The following is an 11,348-nucleotide window of genomic DNA, read 5'->3' as shown; positions in this document are numbered from 1 at the left end:
AGTACATTTTAACCCGTGGCAAGCCGAGCGCACTGAGCTCCCCCATCTCTTCCTCTCCGCAGTTCTTTCTCGAGAGAGACAGGGAGCGAGAGAGAGAGAGAGAGCGAGAGAGAGAGAGAGAGAGCGAGAGAGCGAGAGAGAGCGAGAGCGAGAGCGAGAGAGAGAGAGAGAGAGAGAGAGAGAGAGAGAACGCAACACACCAGGAGCACGCGCATTGCACCACGCGCATTGCACACACTCCAGAGCCTCTTGGTTGGCCGGAAGCAGGAGGATCAGCTTGCAGTTAAAAACGCTCTGCAAGAAGCAGGAAACCTCATCCCAGAATCTTAGAATGAGAGAGTTGAAAGGGACGCTGAGTCTCATCTAACCCTACCGCCTGAAAGTGTGTGGTGGCCCAAAGGGCCACAAGAAATCTTCTTCTTCTTTGGCGATCACTCGTAGCCGAGTAAGAGTGTCTTCCATAAAGCTAGAACATAAGTTGATACATGTTGCAGATGGCTACACGTAACACAGGTTCCCAACATGAATACTAACCCAATGTACTGTAACTGATCACGGTGAGAATCAAAGCTTGGTCAGCAATGCTCGTTGTGCATGTGTATTAAACATGAAATGAGGTAATTATGTATATGATTGGTGGAAATTTAAATGCTTTGTTTGAAACTTACAAGCACCCCTGCCCTGACCCTTGGGCGGGGTTGCAGATTTGCGAAAAGATTCGACTGTAACCCATTGCTTTGCAATAAACAACGATGGACTCCTAACTCCTCTTGTCTCTGAGTTTTATTGGTGTAACTCAAAAGATAAGCCATTTTTGGCTTACAACAAAAGGAAGGAATCTCAGCTAAAGCATCCATGACAGATGGCCATCCAACCTCTGCTTAAAAACCTCCAAGGAAGGAGAGTCCGCCATCTCCCAAGGGAGTCCCTGCTCTTCCCGTCAGAATGTTCTTCCTGCTCTTTAGGCAGCAGAAACTGCTTTCTGGTCCTCTGGATCCATTATTCTGGGTCCTCCCCTCTAGAGCAGGAGAAAACAAGCTGGCTCCCTCTTCCATGGGTCAGCCCTCCAGATATTGAAAGATGGCTCTCATGTCTTCCATTCTGCCAGATCTCAGCTGAGGGAGGAATAAGGAGACACGCTGATCCTGCCTTTCCTGGGATTGAAGATGGGAGGTGCTACATTCATCCCAGTAAACATTCATATTGATTTTTAATTATATTTTACTTCCTTCCATTTCAGGTATCTGAAGAAGTGTGCATGCACACGAAAGCTTATACCAAGAACAAACTTAGTTGGTCTCTAAGGTGCTACTGGATAATATATGTGTGTGTGTGTGTGTGTGTGTGTGTGTGTGTATCCTTCCCCTGGTACATCAAGCTCAGTATTTATACTGTAATAGATATGTGGGGTGGGACACGGGTGGCGCTGTGGGTTAAACCACAGAGCCTAGGACTTGCCACGACGGGGTGAGCTCCCGTTGCTCAGTCCCAGCTCCTGCCAACCTAGCAGTTTGAAAGCACGTCAAAGTGCAAGTAGATAAATAGGCACCACTCCGGCAGGAAGGTAAACGGCATTTCCGTGCGCTGCTCTGGTTCGCCAGAAGCGGCTTAGTCATGCTGGCCACACGACCATTGGCTCCCTTGGCCAATAAAGCGAGATGAGCGCTGCAACCCTAGAGTCAGTCACAACTGGACCTAATGGTCAGGGGTCCCTTTACCATTTAGATTTTGTTGTTGTTGTTTAGTCGTTTAGTTGTGTCCGACTCTTCGTGACCCCCTGGACCAGAGCACGCCAGGCACTTCTGTCCTCCACTGCCTCCCGCAGTTTTATCAAACTCATGCTGGTAGCTTCAAGAACACCATCCAACCATCTCATCCTCTGTCGTCCCCTTCTCCTTGTGCCCTCCATCTTTCCCAACATCAGGGTCTTTTCCAGGGAGTCTTCTCTTCTCATGAGGTGGCCAAAGTATTGGAGCCTCAGCTTCACGATCTGTCCTTCCAGTGAGCACTCAGGGCTGATTTCCTTAAGAATGGGGTGCTAAATGTTTAGGTTTAGTAAATATTAGGATTTAATTAGAACTTGTATGTGATAACCGGGATATAAGACAGTCTTATTGTGCATTTGAAGGGGTTAAGATTAGGGTTAGGGTTAATTAGTGTTTATGTGGAAAGACTGTGTGTCAGACCTTGAGAATGTAATCTAAGATCCATGTGTATTGGAATGTGTGGACCTACTTCTGAGCGTCAACAATTAGTATGTGAATAGTTACTTAATCTCCTAATGTCCTAAGTGTGTAAAAGGCTTTAATCCTAGCCAATCAACAGCCCCTGGGACCATTAGTACTTCAAAGCTGAAGTACTGACCAAAACTGACCATTAGAATGCAAACGAATAAAGGAGGCTTAGTTTTCAGAAATGGCAGATGGTACCAGGAATTCAAAATGAGTTTATTGAGTCGATAGTATTGGAAAAATTAAAGTAGCAAAATAGTTTTCTATCCTCTTTGACAGCACCCCAGGAAGTGCTCAAATGAAGCAGATGAGTCAAGTTGTAAGGTTTGTAGACCTCTCAGATGGGCTTTGTCAAATTGAGGAAAGTTCATTGATTTTATTAACACAAATGAAAAAACAGGAAAAGGACTTTCAAATTATATTTTATTAAAATTGCAGGTTGATGGCCTGAAAATCAATTACTGCCATATGATAATGGCAGCAACATGGCAGGAAAATATAGCAGTATGCAGGCAAGATTGTCTGAGGTTAATGATTTGGCAAGATACGTACGCTGTGCTGCCCACAGTTTTAATTACAGCACAGCAAGTGTTTCACTGATGATCGTAACCTTTTTTGGAACTGTACAACTCTTCCATTTTTTCAGTGGTTCAACAGGAAGATGGCAAGTTTTAATGGACAAACTTTCAGTTACTTTAAATGTCACAGTGATATGAGGTGGTTATCCAAACAAATTGCCTTTAAAAATAAATAAATTCTGTTTCTTCAATACTGAATGACATATCTTATAAATTGGAACAGCTTTTGGAGCACAAGCTTTCATCAGAGACATAAACTTATTTGATCAAATAGTTTTCTCTGCCTTCTTGAAATATGGGAAAGAATATTGAGTTGCATCTACAAGGTAAACCAGTCTCTTCAAAGCAAGAGTTTTTTTTCTTTATGTAGCAAACGAAACGATAAAAGGTTTTGTGGGATCATTGCAGAAAACATGAAACAAGGGAATAGAACCAGGTACAATGTTTGCCCAGGAAAAATCCACAGACATGGGAGTAGAAGGCAACTTCCTTGACACTGAGGCTGAAGAATGTTAAACGGTTTCATGAAAGTGACTTAGCGAAGGCCTTTATCTTTCTACTGAACAGAGGTTTAAAAGAGAATTAAATGCATTGTCTCTTCATGCTTCAGAGCCAGCTGAATCATCCATCTGTGTTGTCAACATAATAATAATAGCTTAACCGCCACACAGCTCTATATGCTTGGGGGGCACTCCTGGATCCAACATGGTCACTGGAGACGCAGGTGGCCTTGGGTGACTAGCTGTGCCCATTTCCCGCTCCAGCTGGCTCTCCTGCCACAGTCCTGACATGGCCGTGGTACTCTGTGCTCTGGATCACTAATAATGAACCACTGCCTTGGATTCCTTGGATGGGACCTCGCGTGGTTCTCAGCAGAGCTTCCTGTTCAGTCTCTGAGGGGTTGCATGTCTGAACAGGCACAAGCATGTCAGCCAGGAGTCTGGTTGATGGGCAGGTGATGGTGGGAGAAGCTTTGCTTCTAACTGAAAGACAACAGAGTTCACAGGCCAGAGTGCAGCCTTCATCTGGTGCCTCTCCTGTCTTGCCCCATAGCAGGCCAAGAGCCACAGTCTCATCCCATAGCTCTCTCCTCCCACATGAATTGGCCTAATCCTCTTTTAAAGCCATCTAGGTTGACGGCCATCACTGTTTCCTGCAGGAGATCCTTGGTATAACTCTGCACAGCATGAAGAAGCACTTTCTTTCCTCTGCCCTCCATCTTCCAACAGCCCTTCTTTCTTTATTGCATAGGTCATGTTTTCATTTATATTTTTTGCGTATATTCTATGTCCATCTGTTTCCATCTGGCTACAACCTTTGTTGACAAATGTGACTTAATCTTCCATCTAAATGGGATTTATCTGCATCCCCTCCCCAAAGGGGCAAGCTGCGTCTTGATCCAAAGGAGGCTAAAGTTGCAGACCTCCTGCAAACTCGCCCTCTCCCTGCTTTTGCAGAGAGGAAGCGGGCAGGAACCTGTTTCGTGAGGTGAATGCACCCTCCAGACTCACCAGATCCCAGAAGCTGCCATCAGTGGATCATTTGCAGAGCAGAGAGACAAAAGTCACCCCCTCTTTGCTGGAAGGGACTGGGGAGGAGGATTTTTTTTGCTCTGGAGGACCTTACCCCCTCGCCTTTATTTCCTGTTCTCTCTAGGAATACAACTCAGTTCATCTTAACCCTTGGCAAGCCGAGTGCACTGAGATCATATTTCTCTTGCCGTTTTCCTTCTGGAAAGCAGGAATGCACACACTCAGAGACCCTCTTGGCTAGCTGCCTGAGCAAGGCTCTGCAAGGAACAGGAAACCTCATCCTAGTATGGTAGAGTGGGAAGTGACCCCAAGGGTCATCTAGCCCAACCCCCTGCAATGCCAGAACCTCAACTAGACCATCCCTGACAGATGGCCATCCAAACTCTGCTTAAAAATTGCTAAGGAAAGAGAGTCCACTACCTTCCCAGGGAGTCCATTCCACTGTTGAACAGCTCTGTCAGAAAGTTCTTCCTGGTCTTTAGTAAGAATCTCATTTCTTGTAATTTGAAGCTGTTACGGAAGGGGGGGGGCATGTCTTCTTCACCTTCTTCTTCGCTACAATATATCAATTTATTTCCAATTGTCAATGTCAAAAGGGACTAAAATCTATAAAATTCATAGAAAATCAACGTGCCAGTTTGCTCTGATCAGCCTTTCCTCCAGGCAATGTCGGGGGGCAAAGCGAACTGCATTTTTTTCCAGTCAATAGTGGACCTTCCTGCTAAATGTAAAGCATAGACCACTACTGAACAAAATACAACAGGTGTTCCTTTATGCGATATCCTATACCCAGCTATCTGCACTACTATACTTGCAAATGGCCTTAAGAGGCATGATTTGCAAGTCCCCTTCAGGTTTGCACAAACCCACACATCTAGTACGGTAGATACAAAGTTATTATTTAGTGCATATCTACATAACATAAACATACATTGTATTGGTCCGTGTTGCTCCCTCCTTTGTTGCCCTGCTCAACCAACCTCCTTTTCCATTAGGGCCTATTCCCACTCACACGGCACCCCACCTTCACCGAGATTTAGGGTGCGGAGAAAAGATTTGCAAGTTCTTACAGAACTTTAATGCAAATCTATCTCCGAATGGGGGACTGTTACGGAAGGGGGGGGGCATGTCTTCTTCACCTTCTTCTTCGCTACAATATATCAATTTATTTCCAATTGTCAATGTCAAAAGGGACTAAAATCTATAAAATTCATAGAAAATCAACGTGCCAGTTTGCTCTGATCAGCCTTTCCTCCAGGCAATGTCAGGTGCCAGACTATGCATATTTGAGACCATTGTTTTCTCATCCCCAGGAAGTGTTTATCTGTGCATATCTCCAGCTCTGCATATTCCCCCCTCCCTCCTCCTTATGTTAATCCGGTGTAGCTCTGCATATTCCCCCCTCCCTCCTCCATATGTTAATCCGGTGTAGCTCTGCATATTCCCCCCTCCCTCCTCCATATGTTAATCTGTGTAACCCAACCTCCCTTTAATATATTCATGATGTAATCTGTGTAACCAAACCTCTCTTTAATGTATTCATGACGTGTTTTGCACTGTATTCTGGGACATGGAGGGAAGTTTCAAAAACTCATGTCACCCCTTTCTCACTGTTCAATCTCGTCTTGAACCTGTTGGCCAATAAACTTGGATCTTCTGCAGTTTGCTCCTGTCTCCGGCTGAGCTCATTTTCCTCCGCAGGGACCCACGGACTGAGTCCGATGAGCTGGGTGGCAGAGCAGCCTCGCACCCAGATTTTTGCCGTAACAGTTGGCTGCCCAATGTGGGGCATGCGGTTCTCCCGCGTTGCTGACCGGGGGCCCCGAAATCTTCAGCCGGCACCAGGCCATTTTGCCTGGGAAGATCCTTTGGACCCCCGGCCATCTTCCGGGCGGTAATCGAAAGCCCCAGGAGTTCAGCCGGGGAGCAAAGAGGGATCCAGCCGGCTTACTCATCAATCCCAGGATCATCATGGAAAACACGTGAGTATAAGGAAAAGGAAAAACCCAGTGCACTGGTGGGAAAGGGGTGGAAATCTCCTGGCAACTGAATTCTCTGCCCTCCTCTCTATCGCTCCTTCTCGCCTGTCTCTTGGTCCAATTGGTGAGAGAGACCGTGGACTGCTGCTCGACCCAAAAGGGGGGTTCTGAGCTCTATCTCTTTCTCTATAATTCTCTGGCCAGCCGCACCAATTGAGAGCCCGAGAAGTAAGACGGAGAGACCCGTCTTGAAAGACAGACGACTCCCCGCAACGGGTATCTCAGTTGAATGCAAGGGGTTAGAGCTCTTTTTCCGATCTTCCCGAGCGTCCTTTCATAGGGGGCAGGAAGTGGTCTTGCTTTCTATCCTAATCCCAGCCGCATCGGTCGGAGCCACTTATTGTGAGCCCGCTTCCGAAAGCAAGGGGGATTTTCGACCCAGAACCCTATCCAGGGATCACCCGATCTGGCACCGCACGGCGCGGGCGTCCAGTAGGGCCCCTTTCCTGAGAAGTCTAACGATAGGTAGGAGGTTGCCAGAAGGGATAGCCCAGGGAGGATTGGGCGGGATCAGGCAGAGTGGAAGAAGGACCCCAGGATATTGAGAAAAGGAAAATAGGAAGGAAATATACCGGATAGCTAGAGCTCTTTAAAAAACCCTACTAAAGTTGCCAAGCGACTTGAAACCCTCTTTACTATAAATTCCTGCTCACTATAATTCCCTGTATTAGGTCTACCAATCTCGTAGATATACCAATCCTTACCGACCTCTCCCTCTCTTCCTTTCCACTTAGACACGCGTGAAACATAAAATGGGTACCCAGGCTTCCAAACACGAGCGGGCTCACTCTGGGAGGAAGGCTTCTAGAAAGCCATCTCAGTCCCGGAAGGACCCTGACTCTCCTCTACAATTTGTCATCACGTATTGGAAGTCGATTCCTGGCCACAAATTATTATCGAAACAAAAATTAGAGGACCTCTGTTCTGAAATCTGGCCCGCCAGCACCGCCCCCGCCAAGCCCGAATTGCGTTGGCCGGCTGGTTAACTGGTGGTGTTTGAAGAGGCAAGGAGGCTCTTAAAACCATGTGGGACCTTCCTACTAATTTCACTTAATGAAGCTAAAGGAAGCAGCCCAACTCCTTGCAATAACCAACTAAAGGATGAGAGTATATATGTTTACATGTTGTCTGTTATGTGTGTTGTGTGTTAATACATATATGAGAATATGTGTGTTTGCATGTTGTCTGTTATGTGTGTTGTCTGTTCCTTCTGTCTCTGACAGACTGCCTTTCTTAAGCGCGCATAGTTTAAACTGCAAGCTTGCTTCAAAATTTTAAATTTAAGGAAGCTATGCTGGACCTTATCAGTCCTAAATAAGACAAGATGAGAATGAAGGGTGCAAATGTTTACCCCACCTCTTGCTTTGCCGCAACTTTTCAGATCGTGAGTCTACAGTATTCCTCTGCAAATTCAGGAAAATTGTCACTTTTGTATTCCCTTTAAATCAAATCTATGGCTGTTTTAACTAAGAAAATGTTCACTTCAATCTTTCTCTAAAGATCATTTGTCTAGGAACTTGCACTCTAAGGAACTTGCACGTCTAAGGAAGTAAACTCAAACTAATCTCAAGATCTGCTAAAAGGTTCTGTATAAGTTGGGAAATTTTTATTTTCCTCTTCCTTAGTACATGATAGGAGCACTGATTGTGCTCTCTTCCCCAGTAGTGCCTGTGTACATAAGTATGTGTGTGTAGTACCAATCTTGCTGTGAAATCTGGCTGTGAACCCTTTATTTTGGAGGGTTGGACTAGATGACCCCAGGGTCCCTTTCAACTCTCCCAATTTGTGGCTGTGTGGAAGGACATGTGTCCGCAAGCATTGCAGGGTAATTCTTAAATTCTGGTGTGGTGATGGAGTTGAAATTCAGCCTAGCTTTGCTCTTTAGTTTTAAAAAGGTGAGAGGTGAAGCTGTGATGTTTTGAAGCACAACTGGTAATACCAAGCATTTGAGTGATTACAGTGTTTATCATTTTGTTTATCATTTTGTCTACTATTTGAAAATCAGACCAATACATATGGGCCTTGACCAATCCTGTAAATAAAGGGGCAGGAAAATTTTTGTCTGCAAATGGTAAGGCCGAAAAACTTAGAATGTTAAAAAAAAAAAAAAAAAAATTTAAAAAAAATCCTATGAATTCTGACTCTGGCCATTTTTTCCCATATATAAGGGCGCGGCATTGTTCCACGAATGGCCAGAGGAATATTAGCCCTTTCCTGTACATAAAGGAAGCAGTCGCTTTGCTTGGGCTGAAATTGCTAGCTTTGTTGGTGAATACTTCAATTGCTGAGTTTCTCTCTTTTGTTTTAAATCTAACCCTCTTTTAAAATCTACTCCTTACCCTTCCCTTATTCAAATTCTAATTTTGCCAAAAGATGCAACATTTCAATAGTATAAAAGGTTTGCTGAGACATGAACTCCACACATGCACAGAGACTAGATCAGCAAAAAAAAAAAAAAAAGGATAGGAAAAGAAATGAGAGAGAGAGAGAGAGGAAGGAGGGGGAACTGTGGGGGGGGGAGGAGGTTTATGTAAAACTTGGAACCATTGAGAGAAATCACCCTTAATGTGTCCCAAGTCTGAAATCTTAACATGCCAAATTCTTTTCACAGGTAAATATCAAAGAATTCCACCCCTCAATGGGATTTAAATCACAGACTTTGTTTGTGTGCATTTTAGGAACAGCATTTCCTGACAGGCTTCTCACATGAAATAATTTTCCCTTTTAACAGGATATGTGAACCCCGATAACAAAGTGTTTGTCCCTTTTTTCTCCCACAACAACTTTCTTTCTGTTCTGTGAAATCCCTGCTGTATTAACTTTCTTTCTGTTCTGTGAAATCCCTGCTGTATTAGTGACTTCCATCCCTTTGTGTCTTTGACACTTTAAAGTTATAAATAATCTGTTTCCATTTATTTAATCCGTTTTTTCATGATGTCTATGAAATTAATTGAAGCATAACCAAACATTGTTTGTGGAATGGTATTTGTTTACCTTTTGCCTGAGCATTTCTTATTAATTCTGTCATTTTGGCTAGTTCAAGGTACTTGCACAAAGTTACATTGCCATTAAGTCATTTTCCAGTATTTTGCTATTAACACTCTAGCCGATGTTGTCACATCAAGAAACACTCTTTTATTTTCATTGTTACTTCAGATCTCTTAAAATTCTGTGTCTTAGCATTTATTTATTTTGGTTCCTCATAGGTCATTGTGTGTGTGTGTTTGTGTGTGTGTTTTATTATTATTTAACTGTGTCTTTTAAGTCCACCCTGTCCTTACAGGATATCACTTCTACAAGTGTGTTACTACAGATCCAATGAAAAGCTTCGCTACCACGAGACTTATTACCTGCAACAACAAATTTCTTTCAAAGGGGAAGTGGGGCTGACAAAGAGGGGAGGAGTTGAATTGCAAGGACATTTTTTGACTCTTATATTCAACTGATATTTAATTAGTTTGTTGTGTATTATGTGTTATTATGTAGGAATGTTGAAATGTGTTTGACAGTGTTATTTCCACAAAGGGAAGAATTTTTATTTGTGTGTGTGTGTAATTGTCTTATGTTTAATGTATACTGTCTTATTCCTTATACCCCAATGGAGGATTTTCATACATTTTATGCTTTCAAATGGATCAGGCTATTGTGTAGTTCAATGTTTAGATAACCACATTTCGCTGTCCCACCTGGCACACTGCCAACCTTCCCTACCCATTTTAAAATGTGTTAAAACTCACTTTACCAAGGAGAAGCTTCAGGAAGGTGTATATGCCTTGATTTAGCAGGAATGATCCCTTATAGAGTTAAATTGACTTATTTGGACAAGTGCCCCTTTTAAGAATGGTTTTCTTTTAACAGATTGGTTTGAAGAGTTAAGAACCATGGGGCAAGATAAATTCAAATTGGACCCAGTGTGAATTGGGCATGTGTATCCAGGCTGCAATTAGCTTTTGTTCTTTTTAAGTGCAAGTGAGCAACTTCCCATGACTGTTGACCAGAGCCTCTAAAATAAAACCCCATAGAAAGGCCAAGGTAAAGATATTTCCCTCAGGACGTGTCCAAACCTGTGCCAGCTGTGATGGGTGCCAGGCAACATGGCTAATATGAAAGCCCTAAGTGGATTCACCAGGGATTGCCACTACTGTGACACGTGAGACCACAGAAGAGCTACCTTGACACCTGAGAACACAAAATGGCGGGGGGCAAAGCGAACTGCATTTTTTTCCAGTCAATAGTGGACCTTCCTGCTAAATGTAAAGCATAGACCACTACTGAACAAAATACAACAGGTGTTCCTTTATGCGATATCCTATACCCAGCTATCTGCACTACTATACTTGCAAATGGCCTTAAGAGGCATGATTTGCAAGTCCCCTTCAGGTTTGCACAAACCCACACATCTAGTACGGTAGATACAAAGTTATTATTTAGTGCATATCTACATAACATAAACATACATTGTATTGGTCCGTGTTGCTCCCTCCTTTGTTGCCCTGCTCAACCAACCTCCTTTTCCATTAGGGCCTATTCCCACTCACACGGCACCCCACCTTCACCGAGATTTAGGGTGCGGAGAAAAGATTTGCAAGTTCTTACAGAACTTTAATGCAAATCTATCTCCGAATGGGGGACTGTTACGGAAGGGGGGGGGCATGTCTTCTTCACCTTCTTCTTCGCTACAATATATCAATTTATTTCCAATTGTCAATGTCAAAAGGGACTAAAATCTATAAAATTCATAGAAAATCAACGTGCCAGTTTGCTCTGATCAGCCTTTCCTCCAGGCAATGTCAGGTGCCAGACTATGCATATTTGAGACCATTGTTTTCTCATCCCCAGGAAGTGTTTATCTGTGCATATCTCCAGCTCTGCATATTCCCCCCTCCCTCCTCCTTATGTTAATCCGGTGTAGCTCTGCATATTCCCCCCTCCCTCCTCCATATGTTAATCCGGTGTAGCTCTGCATAT

The sequence above is a fragment of the Podarcis melisellensis genome (assembly GCF_964234715.1).
Source record: "Podarcis melisellensis genome assembly, chromosome: 4".
In the NCBI taxonomy this organism is placed as follows: domain Eukaryota; kingdom Metazoa; phylum Chordata; class Lepidosauria; order Squamata; family Lacertidae; genus Podarcis; species Podarcis melisellensis.
Note: the sequence above shows the minus strand (reverse complement) of the source record.